Source organism: Excalfactoria chinensis, chromosome 4 (genome assembly GCF_039878825.1).
Source record: "Excalfactoria chinensis isolate bCotChi1 chromosome 4, bCotChi1.hap2, whole genome shotgun sequence".
NCBI lineage: Eukaryota > Metazoa > Chordata > Aves > Galliformes > Phasianidae > Excalfactoria > Excalfactoria chinensis.
Window position 1 is genome coordinate 76,552,567 of NC_092828.1, and position 22,920 is coordinate 76,575,486.

The 22,920-nt window shown below is 36.3% G+C and overlaps 1 long non-coding RNA gene across 1 annotated transcript; it reads right to left on the bottom strand.

Annotated features, from left to right (window-relative positions):
* Positions 1–10,887: 10,887 nt before the first annotated feature.
* LOC140252266 (uncharacterized) lies at positions 10,888–19,354 on the bottom strand. The gene is made up of 3 exons (XR_011903597.1): positions 19,218–19,354; positions 18,356–18,441; positions 10,888–11,165 (listed from the first exon to the last, which is right to left on the bottom strand). It is a non-coding gene; the product is annotated as an uncharacterized lncRNA (long non-coding RNA).
* Between the last annotated feature and the right edge of the window lie 3,566 nt (positions 19,355–22,920).

Sequence of the window (22,920 nt, forward strand, 5' to 3'; positions counted from 1 at the left end):
GCAACTGCTTTATTATCCTTCAGCTTCATTTCTATACAAACATGCTAGTATTATTTTTTTCTCCTCCACTGAAAATATCATGAATTTTCAAAGAATATACCTCTTCAGAGGAAAACAAAAATGTACATGTTCTCTAATTTTTTATTGATCTTTTATTATTTTTATTTTTATTTTTTTTTTACAAAAAATCCCCCTCTATTTGTGAAGTTACTAGACTACAAAGAACAAATTCCATGTCCTGTTTTTCAAAATATAGGTAAATACTTATTTTTTGGTCAAAATTTATTTTAACAATAAACTTTGAATTTAATAAAACCTTTTTATGGAATGCAACTGTCCTCTTCATGGCAGATCAAGGATACGTCCCTTCAAAAAGTGCATTCGCTTGGGGTTATCACTGATTAATGGAGGCAAGCTTCGGTCATAGAGGGCAAAATTGTACAGATGCATCAGCCAGCAGCGACCAGTTGCAATAAGGAAAAGGTATGTGATTTATTCAACCACAACAGGGAATCCTAGGAAACCTCTCAAGGAATCGATTACAGGGTGAAGTTGCATGCAGAACATTGTTTCTGATCCTGCACGAAGCATGCAGTCATTATTTTATTGATTAGATAAATAACTCTGTTATCTCTTCTTATCATCTTTCAGTTTTGCAGTAGAAATACGAGCTTGCACTGTGAAAATGTTCATAGGGAAAGCACGTAAAAATACAGAGAAGGAAAGAAAGATATGTCAACTCTGATATGCATTGTTCTTTTACATACTGCTGTTAACTTCATAAAAATAGTCACTAGCATCGCACTTCAAGAGCAAAGCAGTCACTATATGAGCATGACATGCTTCCACATTGCAGAACTGAAATAATACACACATTCACAGTGAATACTATACAACATGGATTTACTCTTCTACTAAAGGGGAAATACTGACATAACATACTGTCTACGTTGGCACACAATCTCTATATGACCAATCTGCAAATAATAGTTTCCAAGATCCATGCTTGCCAGACCTACATCCTGTTAGTTTTTCTGTATGGTGAATTTCAGTTTTTACAGAAAAAAATAATTAGCATTTAGTGCAGTTCCCATGTACCACAGAAAATAATAATAAAGCACACCCATAATTAAAAAAAAATAAGTGTTATAATTTTGCTAAAGATGGACTCAACTTCTACTTCAAACTATTGCTTTTATTCATTTCTCCCCTTTTAGTAAAACTGCAAATATTTGTTAAGGTCAGACACCTCTCTGTGGGATTGGTAAAACTCGTAGATAATTTAAAAGACAAAGAGGTTTTAGTTCAAAACAAGATAGGAAACTATGTCAAAGCTAAGCATGATTCTGTGATTATAACAGCAAATCAAACCAAAACGATGGCCTTGAAGTGCTGGAATATTTTCTACAATAAAAGCTTTTTCTTGGTTTTGGCTTTTAAAAATCTGTAAGCTTCAACAAGATCTAAGATATTTTAATGAAATTTCTGAAGGAAAACCCTCAATAATAAAACACATAACACAAAACTGTCAAACCGTATCACCCTTCTTCTACAAGAAGACTCTACAAGAAGAGAAATAACAAGACTTTTAACAGTATGCAGTAAGCTACCTTATGTTTCTCATACTACCAACTATGCCCTCTGAATCATCCTCTGTGAGCATTAGCAGATATGGATACTAAAACAGAAGAGTCTCTAGCACATAAAACCCTGATTCTATAGAGGTAAAATGCAGGAGATGCATCTTAAATGAAAGTAAAGCAAAACCCACTGTCCACAACCAGATTATAAACCAGTTATTCTAAGTGAACTTAAAGCCAATCTCTTTTGCATTCAGATCTAGGATTTCTTTAAGGAATTGTGTACTACACATTCTCAGTGCTTCTATAGTGATGTATTGTACTCCATAAATTGAGTATTACAGAGCACTCCTATTAGAGAGCCCATTTGGTGAGCATGAGAAAGTAGAAAGGCTGATTGACTTTGTTGAAAAGAGGAAGTTAGAAATTGCTTTCTGTAGCAAATTAATATTGCATAACCATGAAGCTGAAAAGGGTTGTTTATCTGCACTTAAAATTTTCATAATGAAACAGCCTATGAATCCACATGAATAAATTGTCAGAGCCAAATAAGATGTTGGAAATGAATAGTTAAATAATACACTAACTGTTCTGGCTACAAGAGTAACAAAACCCAAAACACAAGCTTGAGAAACACTCAGTGCTGTAACTTTTGGTCCACTCAATTTCCTTTTTAAGACAGTTGGAGAAGATAGCCCAGAGCTACCCATCACCCTGACTGCTCTTGGCACATAACAGCAGGCATAAAGCACAGATTTAAGAGTGCTTAGTAGTCAAATTTTATTTATACATTAGTCAAACTGTTTCCTCCCCTCCTTCTCATTCTTGAATGATAAAGTTATTAAATCTAGAGAATAAACAGCATTCCAGAAAATACTCCAACTTTGCGATATCACAAAGATTCTTCAGATAGAAATAGAATTGTTTAGTTTAAGGACATTTTGTTAGAAATAATAAGGCTGGACTCTGCCATCCATCATCTGCCTCAACAGTGCTGGCAACTGGAAGCACAATTAAGCAGAAAGTTAGAGGTAAACAAAGTATCATTTAAAGCTGCCCTTAAAACAAAAGTGGGAAATATCTTTCATGTTTGGATCTATGTTTCCTAACTCAATTCAGTATTATTAACTAATATTTTAAGGTCATGATACACGTTTTAGTTACTGTTCCATCCACTTTCATTGACTTTGAGTTATTTTATATTGTCAATTTTAGTGTTTACTCCTCTGAAACATGGCAAGTGCAGTAGAATCTCAATAAATTATTTACATTTTCAAAGACCAAAAGCTTATTAAAATTTGCCCAGAAGAATACATTTGTGTTTTGCTCTGAAGCTGAAAATGTAAATTAACATCTTCTAGCCTGATCCTTTTCTCACTTTGTCGGTATTATTCTCAGTTAGAATTGTGCAAATGATAAATCAAGCCCAGGGCAAAGACCTCTGCAAATAATCCCCTTAACGCCTCCAGAGCTTTCCACTGAACTTTAATTTTCAGTTACTGCAAGAGAAAAAAACACTGCAGATGCTCAATTATCAATATCAAAGAAGAGATCTCAATAATAGAAATTCCTACTTTATGACTTCAAAGTATAGAACTAGCATGTACATGGGGAAACTCTTCAACCTGATGGTTAACAGGGTGCAGATGAGACAGACAGAACACAGTGGCGCATGCATTGATCCTGACACTCCTGCACTGAAGAAAGCAAAGAACATACTGCCAAGGCGCATTTATTAATGGTAAACAAATGTCAATGGTAACTGATTTAGCTAAAGCATGTTTGTTTGCTTTTTTTATGAGTTTTTTCACATAATTTTCAGAGAGGAAGATTCCAAAGAACTTTGGGGGATATACTAAAACAATGTTCCTATGAGCTATTTGCTTTCTAAATGTCTGTTAGTGTCCCTACCTCTTCAAAGAGCATTAGGTTTCATCACATTTTATTCCTCCACAAATGCACATATCTAACAAAAGTTAAGGTGGTGTTATTATGGCTGTGCAAGTAATAAGTCAGAGCAGTTTTACTTAGAAGAAAACACTTTACACATACTGCAATAAACAGCTATGAACAAACACTTATTTTTCCAGGTAGTTTTAAGTATGTCTCTGATCAGCTCACTAAGCTGACACACAGTGGCATAACAAGACAGGCCATCTGAGAAAAAGTACGACAAATTTCATCAGGTTTTAGTGTTTAATGAACACATAAGTGGAATAAGTACCACTCAACTCTTACAGTCAATAGAAGAGTCCTTCCCACTCCATATTTGATGTTTAAATGTATGATTTGGAGCTTTCAGGGAGTAGAGGGACTTGGAAGAAATTGCTAAAATGAAGTGATAATACATATATATGCATCTATCTTAGACATGCGCACATAATATATATAGATGATGAACAGGAAAATCTGATTCAGCATTAATCCTTTCAAAAAAAGTACTCATAAAACTAGGTCCAAGGAGCTGTACAGATACCTAATTTACTGTGCTCTGATTTTATTTTCTAATCCCTCAAACATATGTACTTGCCTCAACATTGTTTGCTTTTTGTTCCAGACCCAAGACTCCACTGCAAGTTCTACCCTCAAAAAACAAAACAAAAAAAAAGTAAATGTGCACTTCTGCCCAAATATTGAGACAAAAGTTTTAGCAAAAAGATAGCAAAATGAGCATGTAAAATTCATTTTCCCCCAAACCATTTAATAAATGTTTTCATGTTTATTTCACACTTAAATGTTTTCACACCTGCAGTCTAGAATCAGATCGCCAGCACAGTGCAAAGCAGTTGAGATCAATATAAGACTCAGTGATTCAAAGTGCTGGAACTGTCTATAAATGGTTTCTAAATGAAAAGAAGCCAAAATTACAAAGCAAGAAAGAAATCTCAACAATTTGGAAGGGAATTCAGTTTTGGAAGAATTAAGTAACTAAACTCTCCAGAAAACAGTACTGCACAGACAGAAGAATTGCAAAAATCCATCATGTCCATTTACTGATCCACAATTTTCTGTCAGTAATACTTCACTTGAAGAATCAGACCAGCAGTTGAAAATTTCTGGTTCCATCCCCATCACTACTACAAGCCATGCAATTTTAGTAAAGATAACAGGAAGAAACTTCTGTTTTCTCTTATCAGCTTGTAAACAGACTTATCCAGATTAGCCCATTCATTAACTGGGCAGACAATGCAATAAAGTGTCTAACATGTACTGTAGGTTTACTGATCTCACTGAATAAGAGATTGTATAAGAATAAGGACAGCAAGGCCTCTAAATTATCCAGACCAAATACCCACCACACCGGGTGTGATATGTTTATTCTCCCTTTCATGTATCCCACACCTCTGAAGATACTAAACTCTTTCAACCTGAGTGAATAAGTTTTTCTTAACAAGTATACATAACACAAAAGAAAGCAAGAGATAGCTTATCTAACAGACTACGAGGATAATCAACTATAGCACAAAGGTGTCATATGATATGCTTATGTAATTATCTAATTCCTGGGGTTTAAAAGAAAAAAATAGAGGCAACCCCCAGATGCTTAGTTAACATGAGTTCTTGTATTCAAATGAGGGAATGCAAGAAGAGAAGAAATTTGTCAAATCTAGAGAAAGGGTGCTGAATGAAATATACAGTAAGAATGTACTAAGAACTTTAACTGGTTTGAACTATAATCTGTAAGCAGCCTGGAACTCTGGAATCTAATAAGTGTTAGCAGAGGAGACTACACGAGAAGTATCTGCACAGCTTAGCAGAGCTCATGAACAAAAACCCCAAATACTTGAAAGAAAATACTGTTTAGCTCCATCCTAGAAAGCAGCAAGTGTCAGAAAAATAAAGGGAAGGAAGATTAAGCATGGAAAGTTTACTACAGGTTCCTTACAAAACAAGGCTGGTGAAAATAAAATGATTTTGGAGCCTCAGGCTTGAACAGTGCAAACTGTTGGTTGTGCTCCAAGAACAAAATACAAGAGAGATTCTTTGTGGAGAATGTGGAAGAAAGAGGGATTTTATGCTGATCAACATTGCTGATGGAACACAGAAAGTTTGTAACGAGGAGTAGGGCAGGAAAGACAGAGGGTAGGACAAGTACAAGAATATACATAACAGTGTGGAAAACCAAAATGGTTTATGGTTTACATTTCAATTCCTGCCTCGTGTCTCTACTACCACTATCTTACAGTGTTCGTTTGAAGCTGATTTATTTTCTCTACATCACATTATGGTGCTACATAGAGTTCAATGAGCTATAGAATGTTCCAGATGAATACAACATTACATGAATATGACGAGGTAATCTTCACTTTATAGAAAGAAAAGAATAAATTTTCTGTTGTCAGGAAAATGCTTTGCTGAACCGGAAGCCGTAGATAATGGTCTTTTGCACCGAGAAGGTCTAAGGAAAGCAGTTAATGTGTCCTGATGTGTGCTGCATACAGTATGCATTAAAGATGATTTATAGTCAAGAAGCACAAAGAGTATGAAGGCTGGAAGCAATACTGAAAAGCAGCAGAGCTGCTGTTCATTGTCATCATGACAAAATTTTTCTTTTATTTTATTATAGAGGGATGGAGATTTCAATGTAGAAGCACCTGCTACCATGTCATCCTGTCCAGGGTGACCAAGCATCCTCAAACAACAGGTACAACGCAGATCAAATCAGCTCAGTAAAGAAAAACTGTAAGTTTGTGTGACCTTTCTGGAACAAGGAGCTGAAGTCATTCATTTTAGTGCATTACTGTCAGCAGGAGTCTGATGGGCGAGTTCAGAACTTTCTATTCCAAAGTGGCATTACCTACATACCAGCATAAACAGAGTCTGCCTAAGATAAAATTGTAATATTAAACAGGGAGCCAAAAAAAACCCCAAAAAGTAGTTCAGCAGTTCTTTTGTCAGGAGGGGATCTTTCATACTATTGTCTATGCAACACCAAACAGCATGATTAAATCAGTTACCTCTGATATACAGAATGATTCCTCATTGTGTCACCTGTTCAGTCAACAGTCATCAAAGGCCTGGGTCAGAAGTATCCTTGCTTTTTCAAACATGGGTACAAGTGCTAAGTCACTGAGTTAATAATTAATAAACACCTCAGGAACACAGCCTGTCTGGAAAATGATCCTTACTAGCTGGGCTTCCCTACTAGTAGGTTTCCCCACTCTCCAAAGGAACATAATACTTGAACTGCCAGTACTTTTGTACTTTTTCTTCTTTTAACCACCCTACATTTTTGTGGGGCCCCCCACCCCTCTCTGTACCTTTTAGCAGAGAAACTGAAGGCCTTTTAACATCTCATCACTCTCTGACTAAATGTCAGAGCACAAATACATTGATATTGCATCTCAGCTCTTTAGGGACACTTTTCAGCTCACTGTTTATGCACAATCTGCTGGGAACATTACTGATGTTCAGAAATGAATACATTGCATAGTGGAGTATATGTAAATCTAGTGATGAACACGCATCATGCACTAAAAAAGTACAGGGTATTGAAATATGCATCATGCACAAAGAATAGCAGATACATTACTACAGAGACTATTCAGTGATGCATAACAATATGACAGAGAAATTTTCTAAGCATCCAGAAGTGCTCTATACTTAATACATTGCACTTAAGGTAATACATAAGAGCCGTCTTTGAAACCAGAGTAGGGCCACAGCTCAGAAGCTTTAAGCAGAGAGCTACATTCTGTTCGGTCTTAAAATGATTGAGCCCTGAAACAAGTGCTTTAATCTCAAGTGCTAGAAGTAAGACTTCAGCTTGCTTAATCAAAAGCATCCCTACACTCTGCCACAGAGCGATCTCTGAACTAATATTAGAGAAGCACACTCTAGGGCAGAGATGGTATTAGCACCACTCTGTGTTAAGTACAACTCTACACCATTTTGAACAAAAGTTAGTGTATTACCTCTCAAAAATACAAAACCATCTTTGACAGCACTCACCTTCTATATATGCCATTCATCCTTACAGCACAGACACATCTAATAAGAGATAAATCCTGTGATCCTTTTGACAATGGGCCCAACTCACAAGTACAGGTGGCAGCATCCCAAGTCAAACCAAATCAAAGGTTGTCACGAGGATAACACAGATAAGCTAATTTCAGAATCTCTTGTCTGTTAAGCCATGCTAGGATGGCTTCCAATTTTACATCTCTCCTGAAATCTGTACAACTGACAATTGGGCCAACAGTATCACTACCACCTATGTACACAAGTTTACTTCAACACCACTTCTTTCCTAACCTCAGTCAAATCTTATATTATCAGAGCACTCACACTAGATATCCCCACACAACTGCAGTACATACTCACCCCCATCAAATCCGAGTTCTCCATAGATATTTTCTTTCATATTAAAAATCCTATTCTGAATAGCAATTCTAGTGAAGTCAAGCAACTCTTGTTTTTGATCTCTGCCATAACTCACTGTATCTACAAGAGTTTAGACTGAAAAGCAGTACTGTGTCCATTTTTCTTCCTTTTCCCAGAAGCACAAGTACTTCCCCAAGAGGCACCCCATGAATTTCCCACAATAAATTTAACTCTCTCTCCCCCCATTAGTTCTACTGGTTCTAACAGTAAGCTTCCCCTCCCCCCTACTATGAGATGTCTGTCAACATTCTGAAAACAATAGACCAAAATATTTCCTATTTAATTGTGTAAAAACACTGGAGACAGCACAAATAAAACCCTAAAATGTTCTATTCATTTTCTTTACGCAATCCTACTATATTACAGAGGAGAAAATAACCATACAGTTTGACTTTGGGAATCATCACATTTAAGTAACTCATACCACAACCAAATCACATTCTTACTTTCAGCAAGATAATTTTTGGTGTGTTTTTTTCTTCCCTCCTGTATATACATGCCATGGTTTCAGCAGGGACAGAGTTGATTTTTATAATAGCATATAGCATGATGGTGTGTGTTTTGGCTTTAAGAGAAATACAATGTTGATAGTGCATCCATGCTTAGTTGTTACTGAGCAGTGCTGCACAGAGCCAAGGATGTTTCAGTTTTCAGCTTCTCACACTGAGCTGTCACCAAGGGCTGGGTGGCGCACCAGGAGCTTGGACAGGACAACTGACCTAAGCTGGCCAAAGGGATGTCCCATACCATCTGACATCACGTAAAAAAGAAAAACCTTTGAAAAACCATGGTAAATTGGCCATTGGGCAGCTGCTGTGTGAGGCCTAGCTGGGCACTGACCAGCTGGTGGTGGACAACTGCTTTGTGCATCAATTTTATTTATAAATATATATATAAGTACAATAAATTCTCTCCCCCACACCACTGGGAGGACAGAGGTAGAGAGAAAAAGGCTGTGTGATGCTGAGCAGCCTGCTGGGATAAACCACCACACAAGTGTAGCTTTTCCTAATTTCTTTTTCTTCCTGAAAATTGGTGTGGTGCCTCCATATCAATGAAAGGAGAAAGTTGTCTTTAGTAGGTACATTAAATAGTCTCTAGATGACATTTTGGGGAAGAATAGCTCAAAACCATCTCAGATCTGACTGCTGGAAGGGAAAGAGACCAATACTTCAGCTGAGGAAATGCAATTCTTGTTGGAGACAAGGAAGGCACTTTTAACAGGCAGATGGGTAAGGTTCAGAAAACAAACAATATCAACAACCCTTCAAAACAACAAGTGCTAAAACTGTCTTGAGCTTCCTTGGGAATGGCCTCTGCCAGTAAAGTGTCTAACACAAGAGCATCTGTAGCTCCGTTTTACAATGATAATTTTTTCAGGAAAACCAACATAATTCTCCATCTAAGATAAGACAGCTAACCATTGTTCCAAATGTTGCATTTCCATAATGTTTGGTCACAAGCAAGAGTCAAAGATAAGCAACACAAAATTAAGTTGTACTGATGTCTAGGAAAGCTTAGTGGTATTCCCCTCCTATTCACCCCTCCCCACTTTTATTTATTTTTCAGTACAAAATGCTATAGAGCATGACATTCAAATACAATATCCTCATTGACAAACACGTGCTACAAGAAAGGCTCTTTAATACAATGGTGTTTACTTACATAACCTTATTTTAAGTGATTAAGCAGAGGTAGAAATTTACTATTTTCACTTATTATTCAATCGCGTAAAAATTGCATCTCTAGTCTGCTTTGAATATTAACAGTAAAACAGAGATAAAATACAAGTACTTAAGTGAAAGTACTGAGCCAAGAAAATCTCACTTTTTGGTGAAATATAAACAAGTTGGAACAGAAAAGTAACAGCAAAACAGAGTGGTCTGAAGTAATTATATGCCCTAGTCTTAATATGCCCGCAAGCCTGTCCAGTCATTCAACACTTCTCTACAACCATTTAGGATAAGCATCTCAGAGAAAGTTAAAAAAACAACAACGGTATGAAGTACTGAAAGATTATTTATCAGTCCTTTAGATTACCTGTTAAATACAGATGTTCAGTAGATTAACAAATGCTTTAAGACTTCTTATTAATACCATAGATAGCATGCTTTATGCATGTATATATTATCCACACAAACAAAAGACGGCAATAGACATTACTGAGCTAAGACATGGCACAGCTGATCCTTTTTTACTAATGACCTGTTCATACTAACAGAAACCACTATATTAAATCTCCCAATCAACAGTTAATAACTTAAAAATACAACCTCATTGTAGAGTATGATGTATACATGTGTTTCAAAGTCCAATGGGTGAGCTGTAGCATCACTGAACACCCAGATTTATTGATAACCAACTTATCAGCCCACAGTTTAAGAACAGAGAGCCTATAAGCAATACACCAAAATATACCCAGTACAACACATGGTCATGGGTGCAGAAAGCTGCCATGGAGTAACAGGACAAATAATTTCCTTCACACAGAAAGCCTTGCTCTAATGCAGCAGATTTATTAGCGTTTTTGAGATAAGAACCTACACTGGCACAAAACTTTGCGGTAGAATCAATTCAAAACATCTGAGGTAGGATTATGAGACTTTATTGATAGTACATAATCCTATACAAGCACACTAAGTACGTACCTTCTTTAAAACTGAAGTTATTTTTAACAAGGGAATCAAAGAAAGCATCTTTAATTCAACAGAGGTTTACATCTTCAGTGGCAGTGCTACCACAACTACAAAGGTCTGAAGATATAGGAAAAGCAAAGTTAGAATCTAAAAATAGCATTTTATTAATCTGATTATTTGAAAAAAATATAGCCGTTTCACCTTGTTCCTTCAAGAAGAATATGAAATACACATTTGAAAGTTAAATCATATCTCAGACTAAGCAAGCTAAATTCAATCACATTTTAAATCATTAAACCATTTCTTTTTCACAGTTCCACAACCAATATGTTACCTTTTCCATTCTTAGTATAGAAGGAAACAACCTTGAAATATCTTTTCACTCCATTGTGGTCCTCCAACATTACTGTTAGCAACAGCTTCTGCCTTCAGATAAACTATAGAAAACCAAAACATCTTTCTCATTTTTCACTTAGCTTTCAAATTTCCAGTTTTTATTTCAAACCTGAAGACATCTCACGGAACCAAGAAGCTTCACTGTTTTGTTTCAACTATTGCAGTTTGCCTAAAAAATAAATGATATTACTGCTGTTGTACATACACTTGCTTAATAAATATACTTAACATTGAAGGCCCAAAATAAATCTTGTTGTTAAGTCTAAATTAAACAGTTTCTACATATTATAATTTCCTAAATGTTGCATGAATCAAATTAGCAATGCATCAAAGAATGGCTCTGAAGAATTCACACCAAGCCTCCCTACTCAAGTCTTTTGCTATTGTGATCTGTAAAAACCACCTTTTATGCATCCAATGGGTATTATTTGATGAAAGAATTTTTTTTATCCATTATGGGGGGGGGGGGGGGGGAAAGCATCAGGCATAAGACTTCAGCAAGAAAGATTTATGTTTAAAAGAAAGATTTATGTTTAAAAGTAGAAGAAGCTTTCTAATCATAAGAAGAGCAAAGCAGTGTATTATATTCCTTCAAGCAGTGTGAAATCTCCATTGCTGGCATAGTTAGGAACAAATTAGCAATCACTTGACATGAACAGGCATAGCTTGTTCTGCACTGCAAAGGTGAGTTGGGCTAATCAGCCTTGTCCAGATCCCTTGGCATTGCTGCTGTTTATTTCTGTACTAGGACTTACTGCTTCAGACCCACTTGCTTATTGACTTCACGTGTAATTTGGAGGCAGACTCTAGATAAAGCCTGAAAAATTATTCAGGCCATCCACAAGCTGAACAGAGAAGAAAAATACTGCTACAGAGCCGTATCCAACAATGCAAGAAACCCTGGACAGCAAGAATAATGCAGTTTTTGCATTTATTTTTCACTAAAATTAAAAATAATAATCATAATAATAATAGTACAGTGTACAGAAAATCTGCCAGTCCCTTAAATAGACAAAAAGGGTATAATTATAATTTTCAATTGCTTTTATATCACGCAGAATGTCATCCGTCACACTCCAAGCAATCCTTCACATAAATTAATTCTGCACTAAGTAAGCATTCAGAATGGAGCAAGTCCAACTAAAAGTTGGCTACTTTTCCACATGAAATGGGAAGCTTGAAAATATTAATAGATGGCATTTATGACAAACCTCTTCATAGCTGTTTAACTGTATTTTCTATGACTATAATTAAACTGATCACCAGCATATGCATTAACTAGTATACAATAGATCCAAGTCCTTACCACTATTAATAAAAATCACTATGATGACAAAAAGTAGAATTAAGTCATAGCAGGGCTGTCATATAAGTAGTTAAACTACGGGCCAAGTGGAAAGATCATTAACTCAGGATACAATTTGCCCTTACAAACTGGAAGGGATCAGCAGAAACATCAAAGTTACCGTGCCAGATATTTTTTCCCCCTCTAGTTTAGGGATTCATTACATCAGTAGAAATTCAGGGCTTGGAAGAAGCAAGATATAAATGCAATGCCTGGCAATATGAAAGAGGGGCTCCCAGTTCCTTCCAAGTCCAGAACATGGCTAGAAGCAGCATTTGGTTGCTGCAGTGTGATGGGAAAGAAAAAAAACATTAAGATCATGCTGTTTATATCCACTAAATTTACACTGCAACCACAGGCAATACTGTTCAGTCTTCATTACATGTCCTTGTTATTTCTTTAAAAAGGGGGGGGGGGGGGGGGGGGGGGAAGTACATCAGAGAATCTGGTTCCCAAATTGTGACAAATTATCTACAGTGGATTACTTAATTATCTAAATGAGGTCAAACACAGATGAGCGTTAAGTACCTCTTCTTCACTTCTGAATACCAGTAGGTCATTTTAATGTTATAATCTTGTGCTTTAGAAAAATATATTAATGCTTGGACTTAAAGACCATTTGCACTGGTCTACTGAAATTGCACTGCAGTGTTATATTACTCAATGCTTTAAGGCTTCAAAAATTAAGTAAATCCTGTTATTGAAACCAACACTCAAATCTTGTGCAGGTACTGGTGATATGTCATTAGTCAACTTAATGAAGCATAATAAAATGCTTTAAATCAATATCCTGAAAAAAAAAATGGAATAATAATATCAAAAACTTTTTCATGCAGCAATTAGATCTGTTTGAAGTTTCTGCTTTAAAATACACAGACGTTTGCAGAAAGTTGCATATTTGCCAGCTGCTGTGCAATTCCACTGTGTTACTGCAGAGTCAGTTTGAAAAACCCAGTAAAAATAATAGCATAATAACAATTGTCAAAAGAGAAAGGTGTTTGGGATGGTTAAAATAAAGATCGTCATAACTATCAATTGTACTGAAGACTGAATAAGAGTAGGTGAGGCTGAGCCTTGTGGAAAAAAATAGACATAGAGCTGCTACAAATTCTGAATTTTTGAGAGTCCTTTCTCCTTCCAAATCCATTACTAAGTAGATGAGAACTGCAAGACAAAGCCATCACTATTACCAATTTCTCTAATACACTACAGCATTCATAGGAGAACAAGATATCGCAGGCAAATTATAGGCCATATGAAACTGCATTTTTGAAGTCAAAACACAGTAAAAATCTGTGCTGAGGTCAGCAACTTGTTAGTAAAGTAGAGCATGCTGAAATCGAATGTCTGGATCAATGTAATTGCACCGAGATGAAAGAAAACTGCATGCACTGAGAGAACCATGCTATAATTTACACAGGTCCCCTTATCTTATTTCCACTGAAGAAAAAAGCAAATTTTCATCAGCTTCAATGGGATTGCTGATGGTCCTAGAATTATCTTGCTGTATACAACTTAGGACTTCTGCTTTCTACCATTTATTCTACCTGGTTGATGAGAGGAAACCTCACAGATGCATCATTGGAGCTAGCTACCCTTCAGCAATTTTGAATGAAGGCATTTTGTTCTACTGCCAACCTTTTCTGAAGAAAATGAACACCACTTCAAAGTTATTAAAGGTGAACTGCTCAGCTCTTCTGAAACTCGATAGTATGATGGGGTAAATACTGAGTTAATTGTGACAGGTGACAGATAAATATAATACCGTGCACTTAATGAAATCAAGTAGTTTCAAGATGAGTGGGGACTGTATGGGAGTAGACTACCACTCTAAGAGACGAATGTATATTTAATCCATATATTTTAAGCAGTACAACTTGCAGTCCCTTATGCTCCAGCACGGAGGCTTGCACTGGGGAGACCTTTCACAGAGAGACAGAAAGCACAAGAAAAACTATAAAGAGAGGGAGCTCTGCTCTGAACAGGAAGCATAGAGCCCCTGATGAGAGCTGGCCCTGACACAGCATGTACAGAGCCAGAAGAGATTGTACAATCTCCCCACACATACAAAGGCAGCCACCAGGGAGCATGACAACAAAGACACACAAGCAGGGTATAGCATGGCAGTTGGGACAACGGTTAGTGCAGGAATAGGGGTAGGCAGACCACTTAAACTCTGCTGGGAGCAGATCATTGGACAAAGCATGGGCATTAGCTACTGTATTTTATCACAAAATGGGAGAATTTCTAGGACTTTCCAGTGCTAGAAAAAGCACCACACCTTATCCTGAAGGGAGGAAAGCCAGAGTGAGAAGTCAGCCTAGGAATGTATCAAATCATTCCACTTTCATTCTCTTTTTGTTTTTAAGCTCTAAATTATTGGGAGGTGTAATAGTGTGAAGGTATAACAAACAAAGCACTGGTCAAACAATTACAGTATCCAAGAAACATAACAAATGAAGAGGAAGGAATACTAAACAATGAACTAATCACTCTTCACACTCACCTGCCACCCAGAAGTACCAATACATGTAATATCCAAATATTCACACCATAAACTTAGTTCTCTTTCTTCAGCAATTCCCTATTGTGTCAGAGAGATGCTTCCATTAAGTTTCCCTTCTCTATTTTAAAAAAATTGTGAATACTCACTTCTAATAATATAATTTGCAGCAATGTTAAAAGTCCAGTTTCCAGTTTTCCATACAAAAGTGGTTGTGAGCATCCATTTTAACTTACTCTCAAGTAATTCTTCAAATTGAATAGTAGTTTTTGTCATTCAGGTTTATGCCCTGCTCCCTCTCTCAGGTATTCAAGGGTGGTTATCAATATTCCTGCTTCCTTTAAAACATCTTCCTTGACATATCCCAAATTCATGCTAACCTTTCCCTCACTACATTACACTGGTGGCTCATCTAACCACCAGCCATATCTGTTACCCTCTGGCACCCAAGAATTGCATTAAACACTTCAACTGAAGGTCAGTTCCCCTCAGTCACATTAAATGGTTTTTGGTTTTAAGGTACATCCTTTCTGATAAGGCATGTAGAAAGCATCAAAACATATTTCTAATAACAATCAACTCAGATGGTTAAACATTAGCCTGTGCACAGCTTGCAGTCCATCATTTTGACACATAAGCAAAAAAAAAATAAAATAAAAAGGGAAAGATGGTTACAAGCAAACAAGTCCACTCCCTTATCTCTTTTCCACCCTTTTGTACACACACAGTGAATAACCCATTACACCTATTATCCAGCCATCAACAATAGGGTAGTACAACAGCAGCTTAGATTTACAGTACAGTTGAAGTCCAAACTGTTTAAAGCAATCAAACAGGAGGATGCAGAAAAAACTAACAGAAATTTCACTTCTATTCATGTCCCCTCTAACAGAAATGATTGTTCCCATGGAACATTTTCCACCAAATACTCCAAAACTAAGACTAAAAACAAGGAGGAAACTTACCAGGTTACCTATTTTAAAGCTCTTTGTTTTCTACACCTTACTGAGCAGCAGGAAGGGGGAAAAAGGGGGGGGGGATATAGCGATAAATAATTGAAAAATATTTATTGGAAGCTTCAGCGGCAATCATTTAAGCTGTTATTGACAGTAACTGTAAACAAAGCAACATCCTTAATTTCGCTGTTCGCTTTCAAGAAAGGGTTCAGTAGGGACATAAATCTGGAGCAAGCCCGTAACGCTGAATAAGTGTTTCTACAATACTCTTTTAATGCTTAGGCATTACCTAATCTTTTTTATCACACTCTGCCTCTATTTTGCATTCCAAAAGACATTGATTCCACAAGTACAAAGTGATGCTTACACAAAACCTAGAACTAACTGAATGCAGACTTGAAGGCAGGGAGAATGAGGTTATCCCTCCTATCTTCCTATAGATTGCGAGCTGAGAACAGGCTTCCACTACTCTTCCTTTATGCCTCCTTACACCATTCCTCTATAGTCAAACCTCCAGGATCCAACAGACATCTAAAACCAATACTGCAAGCAGGTAGAGGTTACTAACAGCTGGTGAGCCTTGATTCCTCCTCAAAAATATACCCTCTGTAACTATCTGAGGTGATATCAACCTTTACCTATCCATAAATACCATTTATCCATAAATAAATGTGTTTCTGAATCCATGTTGCCACCCAGCAAATGAAATGAGCCAAATGGTCTCTTCCCAGAACACACTACCAGTTACAGTGGTGCTACTTAACTGGAGCAAAATGGGTAGGAGCATACCTAAAACTTCATTTTGCCACCATGCATTTTCCTTGTGAAAAATGATTTTTGGTTATTTCTCCTTCTAAAGCACAGAAAGCCAAAATCAGGTATTGTTGTTTTGAGGGATTTTTTATTGTTGTTAAATCACTTGTCACTATTTTTGGAGAAATCATACCACATGCGCCAAAGAGTTTTAAAGCCTATATTCCTGGTATCTCATGCAAGCATAGAAAATCTGCTCAAAATAGATCATACTTCTCTTTATCATCTTGCACGTGTGGATAGCTGATTGATGAAGTACAAAGGAGAGAAGTAATTGTTCCACTGGCTGCTTTTTTGTGAGCAGATGGCTGTTCAGATTCTTCTGGTTAACTTGGAAAAAAGGGAATGTAAATTCAAACCGCATAAATCTAATTACAATGCAAAAACCTATTTTCAAAACATACATACATGGAACAATAGTTTTATCTATGGAAGTGATGATTTTAACTGTTTGAGTAACTAATACATAGCAGAAGGAAAAATAAAGGGGAACATTAGAGTCATAGCACTGTCACCAGCAAAGTAGTTAAGCATATTTCTCCACCAATAAAGCCGGCAACTGTATGGGTTAAACTGTCTTTTCCTCAGTTCTGCCTTGTAAAGGCCAGCAAATCTGATCTAAGCTGATTCACAGCTCAGTTACAGCAAGCTAAAAAGAGGAGTAGTCCAATACAGCCAGGGAAGGGAATGTGTTCACTCCACGGAGAACATGGCAACTTTTACTAGTGAGCTCTATAGCCCTCCTTATGGCACCATTAAGCATGGATAAGTGCATATCCAACAACAGCAATCTCACAGTATCACAGTATCGTGCGAGTTGGAAGGGACCTTAGAGATCATTGAATCCAACTCCCGGGTTTCAAACCCTCTGTGTAGCGAAGCGGCACTTCTACCCCCTGCACCACAGGGGGGATTCGAACCCCGGGCCACAGGTGTTGCAAGCAGCAATTCTACCACTGCGCCACCGGGGCACACAATCTCCTGCAAGCAAGTCCTAATTTACTTTATTCAACATGAATGAGATACAGCACTGAGTAGGAAACAGTCAGATTTAGTAGCTCAAATCAGTGAAAAGTTACTCCTGAATATTTCTAACCTTTCAACTACAGCCTGGAAACCCAAAGGTTCACAGTTACTAAAACAAATTCAAACAGATTTACATCAGAATCTTGACTCACATCATCGTCAACGCATCCACAGCCAAAGTTCAGCAATCAGAGTCTGAACCAAATCTCAGTCAGAATTCCAAATCAATCCACCTAATCCACTCCAAAATTATGACTCCATCCAGACTATACATTTGTCTCCATACTCCAGCTGCTGTCATCTTACACAAGAGCACATTAAACTCTATTATTTTTTTTTTTTTGCTCATTATGCTGAATTAAGAACTAGCAGATGAGATCTGCAAATTAGAGTATCAACTGAAGCAGCATTTCCCATATTTTAAAGGTTATCAAGAGATATTTTTTAAGAGATCATAAGAATTCAAAAGGTAGACAATAACTGGCATCAAAACCATTCTTAGGAAAAAATATGTAGTCATAAAAGCATTTAAGCTCCTCTTTCATCCACTTCTCTCTTCTCTTGCAAGCTTACTACACATTTGGATCAGTTCTTCAAATTCAAAGAACAAGAGAAAAGGCATTAAAATATTGCACTGGAATCAAGTGTCCAGACATTAAGAAGTAGCTTTCCTTCAGCTACAAGTTGACCAAAAAGATAGTATTTACTCTACTTACTTTTCTTCTAAAGGCTTCCTGTAGGAATTCACTGGTTCTGGCAAAACACCCATCCATAAGAATTCCTCTGATCCAGATGAAGTCTCCTATCACAAGAAGAAAGAATATAAATGGGGGAAAAAAAAAAAAAAAGAATAGGCACTCCATCTAAAGCAATGCATACTTATAAGAGCTTAGAAAAGTTATCTGCTTATATAAACACAAATTACAGAAATAAACTGAAGAATTTATTTGTTATCTTTTTAGCCTTTCAGTCTCAAAAACATTTATTCACTAGCTTTCTAAACTTGACTTCCACTCAATGTTTTAAATTAACTTCTACAGTGATAAAAATTTTTATCTGTAATGAAGAATTTTAATACATTTACCTGCAAATGAAACACTGTTCAACATAAATAGCCCAAAAATTGTTATACATGAATTACTGGAACAACATACAGTAAATACGATAAAAATGCAATATAACCCTACTACTAAAGACTACTGAGATTAAGAGTCAGGCCATACCAAAGCCATTTATTAGAAACAGACTTCAGATATAAAAATAGTTACAGCTTCAAACACAAAGGAAACACAATTAAAGCAATGAAGTTTAAGTGATACAACCGATTACTTTGGAGCATCAGCAGCAAAGCAGTTTGTTCTGAAATCTTCAGCAAGTATGTTTTCAGCACATTCAGTAACAGTATTCAACAGAAATTAACCTTTGCCACTGAAATGTTCTGCTTTCACACAATTATAGTAACAGAGCTGCTTAAGCTATGTGAATTTACACTTGAAGTATTAAAAGCTAAGTATTCTGCTCAGTAGAAGTCATAGTGATTTTCTTTTTTGCATAAATCCTCAATATTTGCATGCCCACCTGTGTGAGAAAATCAACATAACACAATTCCCATTTCCATTTCCTTCTGAACATTTAGCTGCCTCTAAATATAGCATTCCAGCAATTTTTAGATGTTTGCAGGTAAAAGTAGTTAATTATGTAGATTTACAGGTCCATGCTGTTTATGGTGTAATATTAAACAATTACTTTAGCAAAGAGGTTAAGTCTTAGGGATGAGATTTTAACTGCATCTGCTTAATATGACTCAGAAAGAACTTTCTACGTTCCCTTCTGAGACTGATAAAGCTAAGCAGGGAACACAGGTGGGTGAAATTGGAGCATAAAGGAGACTGAGGGGCAGGGAGGGATATCAGGTGAAACAAATGATGAGTAAGGATCCTTACAAGCTCATCAACCCTGGCTTGATACAGTTTGTAGAGGGTCAAAATACTTTTTTCATGTTTTTCATATGTTTCCCTTGCTTTCACAATCAGGTGGAACATGGCTTGTCTTCCCTGGAGTCTGCACAAATGTTCCTCTTCCTGCTGAAGCATGCTGCCTAAGACTTGAATCTCCTGTTAGCCTCTCTAACAACAAACCACAACAATACACATGAAAGGATATATGATAAATGGATGTAATATCTTTTTTTTTACCAAGTTTTCACAGGGACCCATGTAGCTTTCAACTCCATAGAAGAACTACCATCATATTGGATGTACCAACTGTCGTACAGTACTTTACTTTTTTCCTTCTTGCACATGTGCATTCATGCTATACATCTGAAAAGCAATCTCCATCCAGTGGCTCAAAGTACATGATTTTTTTTTTTTTTAATTGAATGAGGTATTCATTAAACCCTTCCACAGTACTAATGAGAAACAAACTATTTTGCCTTACAGTTTTTAAGGTATATATATATATATATATATATTTGCTCTTTTTGACCCACTGTGATACTATTAATATTGATTTTGTAGTTAAACATATCAAAACTCAAGCTGTGGGCTTGAGAAACAGAGCATTCCACAGTTTGCAGTGCACTGTAGACAAAGAAAAGAAAGTAAGGCTTTATTTTGATGGAACATTTCACAAAGATGACAAGGCGCATCTTCTTATCTCCCGCATGGATTTCTGCCAACCTTTCACAGTCCAAATAAAGACATCCTTCATGCTCCAAAGTCTTGAGCCTTGTCCATTAGTCTTGATACAAAATTTAGCATGTCAAGTCTTGAGTTACTGACATGCTTTTATTTTCTTTTAAGGAAAAAATATGAGGCAAATCTCAGTGACCATGATGGCCTCTGTATTCAAACTTTGTATTAAAAAGGACAGAGACCAGGTGTGGAAAATGTCAGTGCAAGATGGAAGTTATGAGCATGTCAACAAGAGGAGAAATAGTAAAGTTTTACAGCCTGGATTGTAATGGTTATTACCATAGACAGCTGTAATAAAAATGAGGCTGATACTTGACATCATAGCTCTGTATGATAGGGCTGCCTGCTTTTAGAAAGATAAACTGGTGTGAAAAAAGCTTTGAGTTCTATCTGGAAAATAAATAAATAAATGAACAACAAACACAAATGAACAAAAAACCCCAGTGCAATACACATGTATGATACAAGGCACTATGTAGTATTTATTCCTTCATTTTCATTTATCTTGCCTGCAGCTGCTAAACCTAAAGCTCATTTACTGCTTTGAAAACTGTCAGCTTCCAGGACAGGTGAGATGATGTACAAGTGTATGGCAGCTGTGAAATCAGTTAATTTTTATGGATCTTTAGATTAGTTGGGAAAAAATATGCTAGCAAAAGTTCAGTCTTGGTTGTACAGCCCTGAGCCAGGGATAAAGTTATTAATTATACTAAGCTGATTAGCTTAGTGGTCAGGCTGCATAGACTAATGAAGAAAAAACTGATGCGAAAATAAAGCTTTTGCCACAGGAGTATAAGGAGGTAAATGATAACCAGTACAAAGTAAAAGAATATATGATTATTTATTTCCTTGCCTTACTAAAGAAATGTTTTATATGCCTTTATGGTTTTGATAGTCAGTTGTAATATCAGCCGAAAGTTAATTCTCTGCGGGATAAAGATCATGTCTTTTCATAATGAAAAAAAGATTGCATTAATTCAAACTTTAATAGAGTGAATGAAGAAATTTACTAATAAATTAGCCAACAGAGAGGTCTGGACTAATGCAAATGTATAGAAAACTAGAAAAATTGTAAAAGGGAATGGGTGTTCTTAAACAGAAACAGTAGGCAAGAAATAAAGGATAAGAGCAGAAGTTTGAAATGTAAGTACCAAGGTAAGTAAAACCAGGACAATCTCATCAGTGCTTGTTTAATGTATGAAAATAGAGGGAAGGTTGAAAAGAGGCCAAGCAGGTACCTGTTTTTACTTTTACAAATGCCATACACACAAGTCAGTAGACTAAGAAAGGAATAACCAGATGGGGCACAAGAATTTTTGACTGAAAAATCACATTCGATTGATTGCTCTGTAGTTAATTAAATGCTGTTCATTAAGTGCTGTCCATTAAATCTAAAACTAGATTTCATGGTAAATCCAACTCTGAACCTTAGCTGATGATGGTTGTGTTTTGCTATATGCATTCTATATATTGTATAGATGTACATATATAATATTTTTAATAGAAAAGTAATGCAATACATTTTTGATGAATCTATCAAAAAAATCCATTTTTTGATAACTACTAATGCACCATATATTAAAAAACAATGTAATCAGTATCTTTGTCAGGTAATTCTGATCAGAAAATATGTCAAAACATATAGAATTGAGTTCACCAAGCAAGGCTACCAAAGTTGCTTCACTTTATTGTCTAAAATACAAAGTTTTAAAGCATATTTTAAAATTTTGGAATATTTTTATTCTGCTCCCAACACTTTAAGCATTTTCTTCATGTCATACACAAATCCTTCAGAGTAGCAGTTGAGAGTAAAATCCATTGTCTGTAAGAATGACACATAAAAGTACCTTAAAATACTTCAAATTATTTACTACAGAAAGTGCAAATCTGCATTACCAAGCAAAGCAGTACATTCAGCCTTACTACTGCTCAGATTTAGCAGTACCATTACGCACCTGAACAATCAATGTGATCAATGTCCTGTAAGCAGGAAAGGAATTAACATCAGTATTTACTGATTGTAGTGAAATTCTGTAATTTTAATACATAGGACCAAACCTGAAGAGCAATTCTTGATGATAATGAAGTCAACAGTACATGAGAACATCATATATTACAAAAACAGGGACTGTGCAGTACCAACGATCTTACTGAGATATTGTGTGTAATTCACTTATTCTTTCTGCTGCATTTTCTATTTTTCATGAGGAGATAGGAATTTTATTTTTTTTTTTTAAAGTTAAAGAAATTATATTGAAAAAAGAGAGCAAACACCAAAAACTAAAATCGACCAACCAACCAAAAGAACAGAGCTCTGAGAAAATTTATCTCTATTTCCAGGAAAACGAGGAGTTGGTACAGACATCTTCTCTTTCTTACCCCCTATCCTCAGGACAAGAACACAGCGCACCTCAGCCCAACACAAGTAATGCATTTTTGTCATCTCCCATGCCATAGCTGGCTCTTGGCCCGAGGATCCTGATCAGGATTCAGTAGAGCACTGCATGGTTGGCAGTTTTACAGCTGTGGATCTTTGAAGCTATTGCTCCAAGTTTTTCTTAAAAATTCGAAGTTCAAGGAGGCAA